This window comes from Pan paniscus, chromosome 16 (assembly GCF_029289425.2).
Source record: "Pan paniscus chromosome 16, NHGRI_mPanPan1-v2.0_pri, whole genome shotgun sequence".
In the NCBI taxonomy this organism is placed as follows: Eukaryota; Metazoa; Chordata; class Mammalia; order Primates; family Hominidae; genus Pan; species Pan paniscus.
Window position 1 is genome coordinate 65,433,215 of NC_073265.2, and position 19,303 is coordinate 65,452,517.

The 19,303-nt window shown below is 37.4% G+C and overlaps 1 protein-coding gene across 2 annotated transcripts in view; it reads right to left on the reverse strand.

Annotated features, from left to right (window-relative positions):
- The window catches only part of ETFA (electron transfer flavoprotein subunit alpha), a 98,697-nt gene that overhangs the window by 19,414 nt on the left and 59,980 nt on the right, over positions 1-19,303 (reverse strand). The gene's annotated exons all lie outside the window — the stretch shown is intronic.

Genomic DNA, 19,303 nt, shown 5'->3' on the forward strand with positions numbered 1-19,303 from the left:
TATCATAGCAAATAATGAATGTGTCTTTGGGAAGTAGATTAACCAAACTATATTTTCTAATTATTGGAGCCTCCTGTGCATTAATATTGCTATATTTCATCCTGCTGCTCATTTAAAAGGCCAAACTATTTCCTTTGTTTGCCAAATCCTGTTTAAGTCTCTTCTCTTTTTGGAAGAGGCCCCAAAACTCAAAGCACAACTATCTGTGGCTCTTTTCTCAAACAGCTCTCTGCCTGTATTATGAAATTCTCAGGTGGGATTCTGGCTAAACTGAGTTTCACATGAAGGGAAGATTTTACCCATACTCTTGGTTTGAAGCTGAAATTATATCCCATCCATCAGATAACACCCCTGTACTAAGATTAGCTCCTGTTTTATTAGAATTCAAGACAACGCACTAGTCACCACAGCTGTATGTACGGTCTATGTTACGCCAGTAACTATGCTGTACTTTATACACACGACCTCATTTAACTATGACAACAACTCTATAGGGTAGAAATGATTCCTATTTTATAGAAGAGAAAGCAGAGACTCAGGCAGGCTTGCTGAGTTGTCCAAAATTATACACACCTAGTAAAAGGCAGGTTCTCCCTCCCCAGCTTTACCGAGGTATATTTGACACATAAAAATTATATGTATTTAAAGTATACAATGTGATGTTTTGATATAGGTAAACATTATGAAATAATTACCACAATCAGGCTAATTAACATATCTATCACATCACAATTACTTTTTGTGGTGAGAACACTTAAGATTTACTCTCTTAGCAAATCTTAAGTATACAATCCACTCTTATTAACTATAGTCACCATTCTGTACAATAGATCCCCAGAATTTATTCATCCAGCATAACAAATTTTGTATCCTTTGACCAACATCTCCCCATTTCCCCCACCTCCCAGCCCCTGGAAGCCACCATTCTATCTCAAAAGGCAGGCTTCTTAACCTAGGTTGATTCTAAATTCAGCACTTTTTCTATACCACATATGACTCAATATTATTACTGTATTGGTAATATGCTTTAGCTGAAGTCACCAGTCTGTTAAAAGTCCACAAAGTATATTTATCTTAGAGAAAGATCCCTAAAACAAGATGAGACCTGGTGAAGAGCCAACTGAAGTTTGTACATATTAAAAAAAAAAAAAAAGTATGTCAATTTTAGCTAACATTAGCTTTTACTCCATGTTACTAAAAGTATCAGTTTGTACATTAGCTCTGGGTCTCCTTATCATGAATATGACAAGCTACACTGTTTAGATTTATTGCTCTATCAACCACTTGCATGTCAATTAGAAAGCCTCTAATGCACACCCACCACACACATGCACCAGCTGGAAGCCCTTCAAGGAGACTGACTCACAAAAGAGGCAAGGCTCTGAAATTATTTTTGTTGTTGTTGTTGATGATGTTTCTTTCTTTTATGTAACCTGCACTGAAAACTAATACTTTTCAGCTAAAGATTTTGATCTGGCTTTCAGTGAAGTCAATATCTGGTTCCAAATAACTGCTAAAGGGAAATGTCTAGAGGCGAAGCCAGAAAATGCATTTGGAAGAAAAGCAGGGGCCCTTATCTAGCCTCTGAAGATTTTTCACATGAATGGAGATTCCATGGCTCAGTAGATGGACTTGGTTCTTTTTAGTGATAGAATATGTAGTCAAAGATTCTTTGAAATCTTAAATTCAAATTCATTCTTAGATATAAGCTCCTCCATATTCTTTTAATCAGCCTACCTTTTCTCCCAGGACGTATAGGGAACTAAGCAAATGTCTTCTTCACATCTAGTCTAATATGTCCAAAGCAGGTGGGATGTATATCACTAGCACACACTTCATTATGTACCTCACATTTTTTGTTCAAAATGCAAATTTAATAACCCAGTTGCTCAACTACAAAGTTAAAAGAATTTTTTTAAAACAAGGACATTAACTATATTGTGAAACGCAATTCAAAAATTTAAATGTAAACCAGAAAAAAAGTGAAATTTCAACCCTTGGCCTTTCAATGTTTTCTAATTGTAGATTTCAATTATGCAAGATGTATAGGACCTGAAACAAGTTTTTTTTTTTCTTAAGAGAATAGTTTCACATTCAAATATAACTTCAGCTGTGCTCAGTGGTTCACGTCTATAATCCCAACTACTTGGGAAGCTGAGGCAGGAGGATTTCTTGAGTCCAGAAATTTGAGGCTGCAGTGAACTATGGTCTCATGTTGCCATACTCCAGCCTGAGCAACAGAATAAGACCCCACCTCTAAAAATATTAATAATAATAAATATAATTTTTATATTTAACAATTTTATAATTAAATGCTTTGCATTTACCTAATTTGCTTCTATACCAGTTCAGAGATTTTCCATTGTGGGAAAATACACTTTAAGTGTACCTGAAATTATGAAAAGCCAAGTATATTATTATATACTTACCTAAAACTATTCAGACAGTTAATTTACATTGAAATATTTGTGTCTATGATATCAAAATACTTGAACATGTAATCAAGTCTATTACAAAGCTTTGCATTTTAGCAGGTCAAATAAAAACTTTATTTGAAGGCTGGGTGCAGTGGCTCATGCCTGTAATCCTAGCACTTTGGGAGGTCGAGGTGGGAGGATCGCTTGAGGCCAGGAGTTTGAGACCAGCCTAGGCAACACAGCAAGACCCCATCTCTACAAAAAATAAAAAACAAATTAGCTGGGTGTGGTGGGACACATCTGTGATCCCAGCTACTTGGGAGGCTGAAGCAGGAGGATCACTTGAGCCCAGGAGGTTGAAGCTGCAGTGAGATGTGATGGCACCACTCCACTCCAGCTTAGGTAATAGAGTGAGACCCTGTCTCAAAAAAAGTTTATTTGGCTGGGCGCAGTGGCTCACACTTGTAATCCAAGCACTTTGGGAGGCTGAGGCAGGCGGATCACGAGGTCAGGAGATCCAGACCATCCTGGCCAACACAGTGAAACTCTGTCTCTACTAAAAAATACGAAAAATTAGCCGGGCATGGGGGCGGGCCCCTGTAAGTCCCAGCTACTCGGGAGGCTGAGGCAGGAGAATGGCATGAACCCGGGAGGCGGAGCTGGCAGTGAGCCAAGATCACACCACTGCACTCCAGCCTGGGCGACAGAGCGAGACTCCATCTCAAAAAAAAAAAAAAAAAAAAAGTTTATTTGACTATCAAATTTTTTTTTTTTTTTTGAGATGGAGTCTCGCTCTGTCGCCCAGGCTGGAGTGCAATGGCACGATCTCGGCTCACTGCAACCTCTGCCTCCTGGGTTCAAGTGAGTCTCATGCCTCAGCCTGCTGAGTAGCTGGGACTACAGGTGTGCGCCACCACGCCCGGCTAATTTTTGTATTTTTAGTAGAGACAAGGTTTCACCATGTTGGTGAGGATGGTCTCGATCTCTTGACCTCGGGATCCCCCCGCCTTGGCCTCCCAAAGTGCTAGGATTACAGGCGTGAGCCACTTCGCCTGGCCAACTATCAAAATTTTTTATCAGCAAAGTTCTTTAATTGATCCAAGTCAAAACATGCTAAATTATACATTTCTAAGTAGAATTTTGGAGTTGTAAGGAAACTTTGAAATTATCTATGCGATCTCTTTATTTCATCAATGATAAAAATCAAGGCCCTGGGAAACAGAGCTGCCACCCAAACCTAGGTCTCCTGACTTCCAAGTAGTATTCGTTCCATTCACCAAACTGCCTCCTTTCCCAAATCACTAAGAGCTGGCCATTGCTTACACATAGCTTTTCTTGACATTTAATCATAACTTCTATGTCAAGAAGTTTATGAGAGCTACAAAGCAACCAGAGGAAACCAATTTGAAGGTTCCTCAAAAAGTTACACATAGAACTACCATATGTCTCAGCAATTCCAATCCTAAGTATATATTCAAAAGAACTGACAAGAGGGACTCAAACAGATACTTGCATGTGAATGTTCATAGCAGCATTATTCACTATAGCTAAAAGGTGAAATAAAACAACCTAAGTACCCATTGACAGATGAATGGATAAGCAAAATGTTTACAGATGACTGGACCATAAAAAGGAATTAAGTTCTGATACATGATACAATATGATGAAATGTGAAAATGTGCTAAATGAAAAAAGCCATCATAAAAGGACAAATATTGTTTGATTCAACTTTATGAAATATCTAGAATAGGCAAATTCATAGAGACAGAAATAGATTAGCAATTACAAGGGGCCAAGGTAGAACGTAATAAGTTATTGCTTAATGGGTACAGGATTTCTATTTGGGGTGATGAAAACTTTCAGAAATAGAGTAGTGATGGCTGCACGTTGTGAATGTGGTTGAAGTCATTAAATTGTACACTTAAAAATCGTTAAAACAACTGGGTGTGGTGCTTCACACTTATAATCCCAGCACTTTGGGAGGACGAGGTGGGTGGATCACTTCAGGCCAGGAGTTCAAGACCAGCCTGGCAACATGGTGAAACACTGTTTCTATGAAAATTCAAAAATTAGTTAGGCTTGGTGGCACATGCCTGTAGTCTCAGCTACTTGGGAGGCTGAGGCAGGAGAATTGCTTGAACCCGAGATGGCACCACTGCACTCCGGCCTGGGCAGTAGAATGAGACTCCATCTCAAAAAAAAAAAAAAAGAAAGAAAAAGAAAAAAAATCGTTAAAACGGCAAATTTTATATTTTACCACAATAAAAAAAATCACTAGAAACCTTGACAGAAACCATCACAGAATTTCCCATGTTTAAAAAACTTCATTCTAGAATCTTGTGGTAATTATTAAAAATTATTTACATTAAAAATAATAATAAGGAAAACCAGGTATAGGATTTATAGAAATTCACTGTACTGTCTTCAAAATTTTACTTTAAATTCAGGCCAGGCGCAGTAGCTCATGCCAGTAATCCTAGCACTTTGGGAGGCCGAGGCGGGCGGATCACAACGAGGTCAGGAGTTTGAGACCAGCCTGGCCAACGTGGCGAAACCCCGCCTCTGCTAAAAATACAACAATTAGCCGGGTGTGGTGGTGCACACCTGCAATCCCAGCTACTAGGTAGGCTAAGGCAGGGGAATCACTTGAACCTGGGAGGCAGAGGTTGCAGTGAGCCCAGATCATGCTGCTGCACTCTGGCCTGAGCAACAGAGCAAGACTCTGTCTCAAAAAAACAAAAACAAACAAACAAAAAAAACAAAGTTTTTTTCTTAAAATCCAAAACCGTTCTCAAAATTATTATTATTATTGTTATTATTATTAGTTTTTTTGAGACAGAGTTTCACTCTTGTTGCCCAGGCTGGAGTGCGATGGTGCGATCTCAGCTCACTGCAACCTCTGCCTCCCAGGTTCAAGCGATTCTCGTGCTTCAGCCTCCCAAGTAGCTGGGATTACAGCATGTGCCACCACTCCCAGCTAATTTTGTATTTTTAGGAGAAATGGAGTTTCTCCATGTTGGTCAGGCTGGTCTCGAACTGCCAACCTCGGGTGATTTGCCCACCTCAGCCTCCCAAAGGTCTGGGATTACAGGCGTGAGCCACCACATCCAGCCCTCAAAATGTTTATTTAAGAGAAAGCTATCTGAGTTGTGAAGTTCAGACCAAAGACTTATGAAAAACTCATTTAAGCACCTTCTAAAATTGTAAGAATTGGAGTAGAGCTTGTAATATGGAAAATAGTAATGCCAGTTAAAAATAAATTTACTATGCAACCTAAGATCCTCTAAAATAATCTCACTTTAAGGAAGTGGAGTATACCCTCCTGTCCCAAATACTATTTCCCAAATTTCCTTTCAGACTAAGTTTGGTTAATATTAATATATAGTTAAACGATGTTATTAAACTCTTCTTCTCTACACCTCAGTGCTTGTATCTTTGGCCTTGAGGTGAACACAGTACTGAATTACATATGCTAAATGACCAATTATCCATTGAATCAACATTTTCTAGTATCGTATCTCATGTTCTTTGACATTCATGTGCCCATTTATCATACCTGAAACTATATGAGAAAATACATTGGTTTTTATAGGAAAAAAAAAACAAAATTACATAGAATAAGAATAGAAATTTAGAATAGTTTTATTTCTTTCAAGTTACCACACCAACACAGCTACAACAAAGACTGCTGTCTACTCTTATTGATTTTCATGTCAGCTGTTAAATTAGATTCACTATCTACAAGACATGTCAATTTATCATTATTGGTGGCATGCTTTTAAACAGTTACCATATATATGTAAAAAGGAATTCAACACTCTCTGAAACTTACAATTTTTAGCTTTATATAATAAAATGATAATGGATAAAGAACTTCATTGATATTAGACCTCTGGAATAAATGTTTAGAGCAATCAGTCTAGTAAAAATTAGCTGAGAAGACAAACCAAAGATATAATTAAAACTCCTAGTTTTTTGGCAATTAAGTTTTTAACTATTGTACAACCAAATAATTTATATATACAAACCACAGTTTATAAATTCTACAACTTCTTCTTTGTCGTTTTAAACTTCACTGTATGGGCTTTGATAATCCAGGCCATGTAATTACCTTTAAGAAGCATGCTTAGGGTGTTTTCTGGAGTACAGGTCCATACAGCATTTCTCTCTGTCCTCTTGGGAACAAAACATCAATTGCTTTCAGCTAAATGCACTCACATATGAATATTTTAGTACAATTTAATGCTTCTATACCAACCCCAAAGGAACAGAGCATCAATTTGTGAACACAGTTCTCTTGGAGTTAAAAGCCAAGCTAGATAACGCAGTATGAAAGCAGCTGTCAATCTTCAGCTTTTTAGCAAGTTAGAAAGGCAGCCCATAAATTCAGTCCCAGCTGTATACAAGTAAGTCTATAAAGTTTGTTCCTACACAGACTTTTCAACAATAGTGAATTTTCAAAAGAGAACCCAGAAACAAAATTTATTATCTTGATACATTTTTCAAAAACTGCTTATTCACCTGGTAACTTTAAACTGACTTCTATTCACTTAGTCTCACCATTATGAATGGACAGTTGGTCTGTTAGTAAAATACCAAAATATACACAAAATAATCTACTCCCACTAAGAAGTTGCACTAAGCGTAAGAACACATTTCCCTGGCATTAGAAAACAGATTCTTTAATAATTGCAATATGCTTATATGTTCAGATGGTTAGGAAGGTAAGGTCAGCACCATCAAAAAAGCTAATAGAAGGCAATCTAGAAATAAAATTAAATGGAAACTACCACCAAATACGCCAACCTTTAAAAGGCCATAGAAATTAAATGCTAGTTGTAGCGTAAATCTGAGACTCTATTAAGTTCAACAAATATTAATGTGCTAACAAAATCCAGTAAGTGTGTCAAACCTCAGGTAAAGAAATAAGAATTCAATACCTGTTCATAATTTCAAAACAAAATAAAACAAAATCTCTTAGAAAACAAGGATTTATGACAGTACTGTAAAAGTGGCTAATACACAGCACTTACTATATACCAGGCACAGTTTTTAAGTGTTATATAAATATTAACTCATTTAAGCCTATTTTACATATTAATCTTTAAAATCATTTCATCTTTAATACTACAGTATGAAGTATGAATTATTATTATCACCATTATATAGTTGAGAAAACTGTGCTACAGAGGGGTTAAGTGATTTGTCCAAAGTCACACAGCCAGCAAGTGGCAACACCAAGGGCTGAATCCTGGCAACCTGGCTAGAAAGTCTGGATTCTTAACTATTCTATGACACTGCCTATTGTAGGGAACTTTTTAAAATCTGATAAAGGGTATCCACTAAAAACAGACAGCCAACATAATACCTATGGTGAAACAATGGAATAATTTCCTCGAAATGAAGGACAAGGATGTTTATCCTCACCACTTCCGTTCAACAATGCCACAGCTAACACAATAAGAAAAGAAAATTGGTTGGGCACGGTGGCTCACACCTGTAATCCCAGTACTTTGGGAGGCTGAGGCAGGTGGATCACGAGGTCAGGAGATCGAGACCATTCTGGCTAACATGGTGAAATCCCGTCTCTACTAAAAATACAAAAAAAATTAGCCGGGCATGGTGGCAGGCACCTGTAGTCCCAGCTACTCGGGAGGCTGAGGCAGGAGAATGGCATGAACCCGGGAGGTGGAGCTTGCAGTGAGCCGAGATCATGCCACTGCACTCCAGCCTGGGCTACGGAGCCAAGACTCCGTCCCAAAAAAAAAAAAAAAAAGAAAAGAAAAGAAAATTAAATAAAAAGATGAAGCAAAATTTCATTATTCATTATTCCCAGAAGATATGTCTGTGTATGTACAACATCCAAGAAAATCTACAGATAAATTAGTAAGAGCAGTATATAAATATCAATTGCATTCCTATATATCTACATACTTTTATAACAAAAATTATAAAACTGTCTAAACAAGTGGAGAAATAAAATCATGGTCACAGATAGAAGATCAAATGTTGCAAAGATTTTGACTCTTTCCAAATTAATCTATACATCCAATGTTCCTCACTTGAAGAATTTTCGCTATCTGAATATTTGTTACAATATGTACTTTTTAAACCCAGGAGTCACTATTCAAATTTAAAAAAACAACTATCAAGGATTTGCATGAGTGCACATTTAAGGTGCTTATGAATCTAAGAGAGACCATCCAGTCTACTCAGCAGCTGTATCTCAGCTATTTTCCTGACAGGACCATATCTTATGCTCACATTCTATAACCACGAGCAAAAGGAACACAAGGAGACACACATTTTTTTAGATTTTTTTTCATCTAATTGTTTTATCTAAGACTGCAGACAATGGTTCACAGCCATCTATTTCTGGACCTCAGGAGTGGAGAAAACTGTCCATCACTTCTTAGGATCCAATAGTAAGCTCCTTTGCTAGAATCTTTCCATACATTTTGACTCACCACTGAACCGCAACCATGATAACAGCCCCTTCTCCCACTTCTCACCACCAAATCTAACTCAGGCAACTCTTTAATCAGTATATTTTTTTTTTACGTGGTCTTGGTTATTCACTAAGAGTTATTTGCATTCATCATGTATCTTTAACATATTTTCTCATTGCTTGTTTACATTATGGTACATGTTTGGAGCAGTGTAGAAGAAATAACTGATACTGTACAGTTTCCACACTATTCTGTCCAAAAACATACCAAATAATGAGTGTAGTAAGTGTTAAGTAACTGGTGTTTTACATGCATAATGCAGATTTTTACATGAACTGGGATTCTTATAAAAGTGTTTAAGATTTTGTAATTGAGGGAAAATTATTTGAGGTTTTGAATAGACTGTGAACCAGTTATTAATTCTCCCTATTAAGATAATAAAATATAGGTCTGAGTTCTCTGAAGCTTTAGTATCTATACAATTTTAGTAATAGTCTAAATCTGGATAATGAGTTATACCTACATTTCTGATCAATATTTCAACTGTGAAGCTTAACAAATGAATTCTAAAACTGTAAAGTAACGCAGGGAACCAATAGCTAAAAACATTTTGGAGAACTGAGAAGGGAGATACTGCCCAACCAGATAACTTTATTATAAAGCTTAAGTGTAGTAGGGGTACAGTAATAAACAACTGGCCAATGGGACAGAATAGATGGCCCAGAAATAGACCCCTGCATACATATAAACTTGATATGTAAAAGATGATGCTGTGCATTAGTGGAGGAGAGAGGGAATGTGTAATAAATGGTGCTGAGGTACCTGATTAACTACATGGGGGGAAAATGGAATACTCACTTCACATTAAACATAAAAATCAAATCAAGTAGATTATAATTATAAACCAAAATGTGAAGGACAAAATTTTTAAAACTTTTAGAAAAAAATACAGGTGAATATCTTTACAACCCTAACTTAGGAATGATTTCTTAAATAAGACACAAAAAATACATATCAAAAAGGAAAAAAATAAGTTGAACCACATTAAAATTAATGCTCTATCAAAAGGTATTATTTTTTTAAATGGAAAAGACAGACATAAATGAAAGAAAATGTATGCAACACACATAACCAACAAAAGATGTGTATCCAGAATACATAAAGAACTTCCAAGAATCAGCCTGGCCAACATGGTGAAACCCCATCTCCACAAAAAATATACAAAAATTAGCCAGGTATGGTGGAGGGCACCTGTAGTCCCAGCTACTCAGGAGGCTGAGGTGGGAGAATTGCTTGAACCCAGGAGGTAGAGGCTGCAGTGAGCCGAGATCGCGCCACTCCACTCCAGCCTGGGCAACACAGTGAGACTCTGTCTCAAAAAATAAAAAAAGAAAAGAAATTCCAAGAATCAGTAAGAAAAAGATAACTTAATAGAAAAATGAGCAAATGGTATTAACATTAAATATTCAAAGGGAAAAAAACCATAAATGGATATTCCGCATATGAAAAGATATCTCACTAGTAATCACAGAAAAGCAGATAAAAAGCACAGTGAGATTTCATTCCCATCAGGCCAGCAAAGCTTTTTTAAAATTGTGCTAAAATATATATAACATAAAATTTACCATAGTAATTTTTTTTTTTTTGAGACGGAGTTTCGCTCTTGTTGCCCAGGCTGGAGTGCAATGGCGCGATCTTGGCTCACCACAACCTCCACCTCCCAGGTTCAAATGATTCTCCTGCCTTAGCCTCCCAAGTAACTAGGATTACAGGCATGTGCCGCCACGCCTGGCTAATTTTGTATTTTTAGTAGAGATGGGGTTTCTCCGTGTTGGTCAGGCTGCTCTTGAACTCCCAACCTCAGGTGATCCTTGCACCTCGGCCTCCCAAAGTGCTGGGATTACAGGTGTGAACCACCACGCCCAGTCCATGGTAATCTTTTTTTTTTTTTTTTTTTTGAGATGGAGTCTCGCTCTGTCGCCCAGGCTGGAGTGCAGTGGCGCGATCTCGGCTCACTGCAAGCTCCGCGTCCCGGGTTCATGCCATTCTCCTGCCTCAGCCTCCCGAGTAGCTGGGACTACAGGAGCCCGCCACCACGCCCAGCTAATTTTTGGTATTTTTAGTAGAGACGGGGTTTCACTGTGTTAGCCAGGATGGTCTCAATCTCCTGACCTTGTGATCCGCCCGCCTCGGCCTCCCAAAGTGCTGGGATTACAGGTGTGAGCCACCATGCCCGGCCCAGTAATCATTTTAAAATATATAGTTCTGGGACACTAAGTACAGTTACCTTGTTATGCAACCATCACCCCCCATCTTCAGAACTACCGCCTATCTCAAGAACTGCAAAAGTTTTTTTAAAACTGTAAATAAGCAAAGTTCAGAGAGCTGTTAAAACTGTTGGTAAATATAAGCTGGAATAACCACTTTGGAAAACAATTTGTCAAAATCTGGTAAAGCTAGATTCTCTACAATTAGCAATTTCACCCCAAGGCATATTTCTCTAGTAAAACACTAACATACAAGTAAACATTATTAATAATCTTCATGGTAACATTATTTGTAAGCAAGAAATTACAGACTACTTAAATAAACAACCATTAATAAGAAAATAGGTAAAGTGTGATAAATTCATATAACAGAATACCATACATAAATGAAATACAAATGAAAAAAATGCTACCTGCATTAACAAAGATGAACCTCACAAATATAAGATGGATTGAAAAAAAGATAAAGAACATATATAGGACATTACTAATGATAATTTCAAAAATATACACAATAATATTATATATCAGTGCTCCCCAACTTTTTTATACCATGGCACACAGAAGATAACATTTGTATGGTACACGAACAAGGCTGGTCATAAAATCCACTGTTCCAAAGGCTGAGAGGATCAACATCTGGTATGCCTCTAATTCATTCATCATATTCATATTGAAAATCTCAGCTATATACTGCTTAGGGATCTGTAGATATGTAGTAAAAGTAAAAATGAAACGTCTTGAAACAATAATAATCAAATTTAGGATAATGGCTACTTTTTTCCTTTTTTTTCTTGCTCTGTTGATCAGGCTGGAGTGCAGTGGCACAATCATAGCTCACTGCAGCCTTGATCTCCCTGGCTCAAGTGATCCTCCCACCTCAGCCTCCTGAGTAGCTGGGACTACAGCTACATGCCACCACACCCAACTAAAATTTTTTTTTTTTAAAGTAGAAAGGAGGTCTCGCTATGTTGCCCAGCCTGGTCTCAAATTCCTGAGCTCACATGATCCTCCTGCTGCAGCCTCCCAAAGTGCTGGGATTACAGGTGTGAGCCACCCACCATGCCCAGCCAGTAACGGTTACCTTTGAGGGGAGGAAAAAATGTGTATTAAAGGAAGAGTACACAAGGGTTTTCAACAGTACTGTAATATTGTTTCTTAAATTCAGGGATGAAAACATTAGTGTTTATTATTTCTATGTAAATTGTATATATATTTATATTTTCATAAATTTATATATAAACTTTTAAATAAAAAGAAAAGAATGGGAAGGAAAAGGAATACAGCAAATATAAGCTACATTTTCAAGCTTAGCCTAGCAAGAGAGGTGAAAGGGGCAGTAGGTAATGAGGAAAAGAAGCTGCTGGGCAGATAAAGGGTTTTCTTTTTAAGACTATAGAAAAGGGGCCAATAGAGGAGAGACTCTGACTCGGAGGATGGGGTAACTAATGGAACACTGTCTCAAAGAAGGTACAAAATGATGGGGTCCAGAGGAAAAGCAGACATACTAGCAAAATTAAAAAGGGAGGCCCTCTTTTTTTTTATCTACATGTAGATAAGCTGGATTTTTGTTTGTATTGCTTTGCTTATGTAGAAAGTACAGTAAGTTTACTTGTGAAGTAGAAGGAATGGTCAGTTTCTGAGAGTAAGATAATGATACTAAATAAGGGGTTTTAAAAGGGGTGACAATTTAAAATAAAGTAGTTGAAATACTAATAGATGACAAAAATCAGAATTCAGTTCCCATAGACACATTTGTAGAGATCTGGGGCTATGCAATTCAACAATTTTCTCTGGACAGTAGTTCTGATAATGTGCTCAGGGCGCTAGTCATTCCGCACAGGTGTAGTACAGACTGTCTCAGGAAAATGAGAAAGGGTGAGAGCTGAGCTAGTAGCACTCTAGATATACCACCCCACTTCAACTCCACTTTTTCCCATATTATACATGGGGCTTCCTGATAAAATTTCCTTTGAAGAAGGGTTCTACAACTAGATCACTAGTCACTACCCTAGAATAAGCCTGAACAGCAGATACGAAATCACATAATTTCTGCCTCTCACGAAAATGCGCTTAATATTAGGCAATTAGCGTACACTGAGGGACTTTATTAAAAACGCAGTCCTATGAAGCCACTGTCTTATTTACAGTAAAGGTATTGTTGAGGATGTCAATCAATAGAGCCTTCTTTATAAGGACTCAAGGGATATATCTCTCTCTCTGATCTTGATACCAGGCCAAATGATACTTCCCATGTGCCATTAGTTTGTTTTTACATTGGGACACTGTACCTCAGGGCACTGATCTTGTTTCCCAATATGAATTGGCTTCTAAAAACCAAATTTGCAGCCCACATCTAGCAAACGGACAGGACCATATAGAATCTTTTTTATTAAGGTGACTTTATTTTTATATAATTAGAGACAGGGTCTCACTCTGTCACCCAGGCTGGAGTGTAGCGTCACAACTACGGCTCATTGCACCCTTGAACTCCTGGGTTTCCTTCTACTTCACAGGTAAACTTATTGTACATTCTACAACTCAGCCTCCAGTGCTGGGATTATAGGCATGAGCCACCTCACACAGCCAGAATTTTTATTTACACACTCTCACCTCATTTCAGCCTATCTTTCTAGCCTTTATCTTTCACCTGAATTTTCTCAGGATGACTCAAACTACTACCATCACTACAGATAAAGCAGACTTTGGCTGCCACAGGTAGAGATGCAGGGGGCAGGGGCAAGAACACTGAGAAAGCCTCACTCTGAGGCCCAAGTGCAGAGGATCTGCCTAAGACTGAGACTAAATAAGAACCAAGAACCATCCCTTACCACAACCATATAACTTAAGACTAAAGAGATGACAACTAAACGCAATACTTGGCCCTAAAGTGGATTCTGTATTAGGCTAACTGATAAAACTGGAGTATTCCATTAGAAAATAAAAAATTGGAATCAGAATATGAACTGACAAAATTGGGATATGGTATATAAATGTGTTTTGGTTATATAAGAGAATATTTCTATTCTTAGGAAATACATACTGAGGTCTTTAGGGGTAAAGGGCTATAAATGTTACTATCAACTAGTTCAGAAAAAATGTATGTGTACACACATACACACACACACACACACACAGAGTACTTTTTTTTTTTTTTTTAAGAGATGGGGTCTTGCTGCATTATGCAAGCTGGAGTGCAGTGGCTGTTCATAGGTATGATCATAGTGTACTACGGTCTCTAACTGCTGGCCTCAAGCAATCCTCCCGCCTCAGTCTCCTGAATAGCCGGGACTACAGACATACACCACGGTGCTCAGCTGTACTGCTTTTAATTTTCAACTTTTCGTAAGTCTGAAATCATTTCAAAATAAAAAATAAAGAGAAGAAGTCTTTGTTACAATAGTAAGCTATGAACTGACTAGTGTTTTCCTATCACTGGGTCTGAATTCTTGCAGAGAGCATGAATCCATAAGCATACTAGGAATTGTTCCATAATCTTTCATATTCATGTGTGAAATTATTGTGAATGACCCAAAAAAGCATTTAAAAAAATAACAAAATTCACGGCATCCTTTGAGTATTACATATTTTTTTCAAATTAATAAAATATTATTTTGTGAGGATAACCAAATCAGACTTTGTGTCCCCTTACTTTATGAAGTAGGGAACTTATTACTATTGATCATCAGAAAGAGCAGTGCTGATGATGCTTTCCATAGCTATTCAAAGTGGCAAAAAATGAGAGGATCTTCAAACAATATAAAGTTGAAAGGAAAGTAGAAAACGAAATCAAGCTTTAAAAGATTCAAGAGGCTTCAATGGTAGGGAAAACAGACCCAAATTAAATAAGAATCAATGAAAATACTGTGTTCAGCTTTAAAAACAAAGAAATACTGAATTATTCCTAGACAAAGGAGATGTGGTTTAATAGCAGGCAATTAAAGTGGGGGAGGGGAGAGATTTTGGATGGCCATAAGTGTAATTCTTGCCAACAGTAGGATATGGCTGCCAAAAACCTAATGCATTATTAAGTAGCATTAATTAAAATATTATTTAGGGAGATAATAATCCAACTCTGCACTAGTCAGAGCACAAGTGAAGTAATGCATTCAATTCTGGGCCTCAGGACTCCTGGCTTATGGCCCTGAGGGAATAGCTTGTATCAGACCAATCCTCCTGCTGAGAACAACTACAAAACCTGGTTAAAACACAGATAGCAACTGTTTAAGTACAATGGAGATCAACTTAGGCAGGCAGAACTGAAGGAGGCAGAATCCTGTAAGGGAGGGAGGCACATTGAAATGAGCCCAGCATATATCTCCATTTCCTCCCTTGGGGCATTTGCAGATTCCCCACAGGGATAAAAGCCAATCCGAAAGGAGATACTCTGGATAGAAACCTGCAGTCTTTTTGGTTGAGGAAACACACAAAAGACAGTATTCATGACTGCCAAACCAGCTGGAAAGTGAGGGAAAAATTCCAGAAGGAGAGAACCACAGAGGGAGAACCACAAACTCTGTACATACACTCCACTCAAAACTCTGGCTGACCCCCGCATTAGACATGTATGAGGTGAGCTCTAGGCTGCCAGGCTAAGACTAAAAGAACTGAATATAAGGAGATTGAGTCTGGAATTTGAGTTCAGCCAAGTTAACTGCCTGCTAAAACACAAAGTTAATATTCTTAATAGGAATATAACAGAATCCGTAATCTCTACAACGTATTCAGTGTCTGTACAATGTATTACAAAACTATTAGACAACCAGCAATTCTCAAAATATGGTCAGGACAACCCCGAGAGCCCCAAGACCCTTTCAGGGATTCTGCAAAGTCAAACCTATTTTCATAGTAATACTAAGATGTTATTTACCGTTTTTTTCTTTCATTCTCTCACAGTGTGCAGTGGAGTTTCCCAGAGGTGCCAAGACTTTTAAAGAAACCATCACTCTGATGGCTAATAGAATGTATGCATCTGTATTTTTATGTTTCCTAAAAGTTTTTAAGGTAGTTGATTTTAGGTATAAATTTGTGTGTATATAGGGATTAACTTAGTTTGTTCTCAGGACAGTACAGCAGTGTGTGTTCTTACAGTTGTAACTGCTATAATTTCTATAATTTCATTATTGTTCAATAAACCAATGTTTGAAATACTATAGGTTTCCTTGTGCCTGCAAGGAAACACAAGAAATACACTTTGTTGTCTTACATGGCAATAACATTTACATTTTTTTAAACTTTTATTCATTTTTAAATTTCTCTAAAACTATTCTATTTTGATAATATTTATACTGAAATAGAGAAGACTAACTTTCTCAACCCACTGCAGCAACAACCATGTCTAAAGATGCTGAAAAAGATGAAACCGATAACAGAGTTCTCTAACTTATGGAAAAGAGAAATATACTCTAAAAAATACTGTATAAAATAAATATATGAAAAAGTTATCTTTCTCTTAGCTTTACAGATGCTAATAATTTACCTTACTCTATCTTATGCAAAGGAAGTGATGACTATTTTGAAAACAAACATTCAGAGTTCAGAGAAAACTAAACTGGATTTTATTTTAACATAAATGTCATGAGTTTAAGAGCCAAAAGCTGTTATTTTAGCTTTTCAAGCTAGAAAAGAAAAAGTCACTGAAGAATCTTAAGTTATCATATTTCATTGGTTAGAGAAGTATAGTTGCTGAGAGACTAATAAAGGTGACATTGCTGAATTCCTGCTTTGAAAAATCAGGAAAACAAATTATGGCACTGTCACATTCCAGTGGTACGTAACTTGCTAAATAAAATATTTAGCTGTAAACATGAATATGAAGTTAATATTTCATCTGCAAAATTGTACTTTTGCCTGACAAGTCTGTAGACATGACTGTGTTTCCTGCTTTACTTCTATTGTCCAGTATTGATATCAAGGAATCACTGAAGAATATTTTTACATGAATCCTTGGCAATGAACACAAGTGGTGATGAAATACTCAAAAGGTTAAATAGCTTTTTGGAATCCCACGGTTTATTCTGGAAAAACCAAATTGACATTTGCACTGATGATGTGAAAATGATGGTGGGTAACACTGCCTTAGTGGTAGTTTCAAGGCAGTGGCACCAAACTCACTGCATTCTTCATGGCCACATACTCACAGTTTTTTGTTGTTTTTTTTAAAAGCCACTTTCACCTAAGGTCCTTGATAAAGCAGTAAGAATTATTAACCTTGGCAGAGCACGGTGGCTCACACTTGTAATCCCAGCACTTTGGGAGGCCAAGGCAGGTGGATCACTTAAGGTCAGGAGTTTGAGATCAGCCTGGCCAACATGGTGAAACCTTATCTCCACTAAAAATACAAAAATTAGCCAGGCATAGTGGTTCACACCTGTAATCCCAGCTACTCAGGAGGCTGAGGCACCAGAATCACTTGAACCCGGGAGGTGGAGGTTGCAATGAGCCAAGATGGTGCCACTGCACTCCAGCCTGGGCAATAAGAGTGAGACTCCGTCTCAAGGAAAAAAAAAAAAAAAAAAAAAAAAGATTAACCTTATTAAATCTTGACCTTGGATTACATGTATCTTTAATATTCTGTGTGACAAACTGTGAAGAATGTAGAAAGCACTTCCACTTCATACCAAAGTACAATGGGCTGTCTCGAGGGAAAGCACTTGTTTAATAGTTTGAGTTGCAAGCTGAACCAGGTACTTTTTTCATGAAACACAATTTTTACTTCAAAGAAAATCTGGCAGGCATTTGCATTTTTCGCAGATATCTTACTGTGAATAAAGTGACCTCATCAATTCTGAGATAACAACCGATAGTATTTCTTATCAAGGACAAAATTTGAACTTTTAAGTGAAAATCAGAATTCTAAAACACTTGTACCAATGACTATGAGCTTTGAAGATTCTTCTAACAAGATGAACAAGATGAGTGATGCACCACATAACAACATTTTTTGGTCAACATTAGACTGCATATATAAGGGTGGTCCCATAAAATTATAATGAATCTGAAAAATTCCTATCACCTCAGTGATGTCATAGACATTGTAACATCATAGCACAACATATTAAGTTTTTATGTTTAGATACACAAATACTATTTTACAATTGCCGACAGTATTGAGTACAGTAACATACTATACAGGTTTGTAGCCTAGCAGCAATAGGCTACCCCATATAGCCTAGGTGTTTAGTAGACTATGCCATCTAGGTTTGTGTAAGTACACTCTATGATGCTTACACAATAACAAAATCGCCTAATGACACATTTCTCAGAATATATCCCTATTGTTAAGTCATGCATGCCTATATTAACGAACGTGACTTTCTTTTTTAAGTCTTCAATTTTATTTGTTTTAAACAGCAACTAACAGCTTGGAAATGTCCCTAACAGGATCCGCCCCATGCATTCCAGAGGTTCCCCCACCAAGGCTGGGGTCCAGGTTCCAGGGACTCCCCCTCATCAGGCCTGATTTCTCTCTGGAGACTTGGGACAGAAAAGGCTGTCCAGTTAGAGGGGAAGTTGGCACTAAAGTTCACCATTTAGAAGGGTTGGGCTCAGACACAGCTGCCTTTGTTAGTCTTAAGATATTTTGAGAAGTGTCTGTTCGGAACAGAACTTCTCAAAAGAAGACATTTATGCAGCCAAAAGACACATGAAAAAATGCTCATCATCACTGGCCATCAGAGAAATGCAAATCAAAACCACAATGAGATACCATCTCACACCAGTTAGAATGGCAATCATTAAAAAGTCAGGAAACAACAGGTGCTGGAGAGGATGTGGAGAAACAGGAACACTTTTACAATGTTGGTGGGACTGTAAACTAGTTCCACCATTGTGGAAGTCAGTGTGGCGATTCCTCAGGGATCTAGAACTAAAAATACCATTTGATCCAGTCATCCCATTACTGGGTATATACCCAAAGGACTATAAATCATGCTGCTATAAAGACACATGCACACATATGTTTATTGCAGCACTATTCACAATAGAAAAGACTTAGAACCAACCCAAATGTCCAACAATGATAAACTGGATTAAGAAAATGTGGCACATATACACCATGGAATACTATGCAGCCATAAAAAATGATGAGTTCATGTCCTTTGTAGGGACATGGATGAAATTGGAAATCATCATTCTCAGTAAATTATCGCAAGGACAAAAAACCAAACAA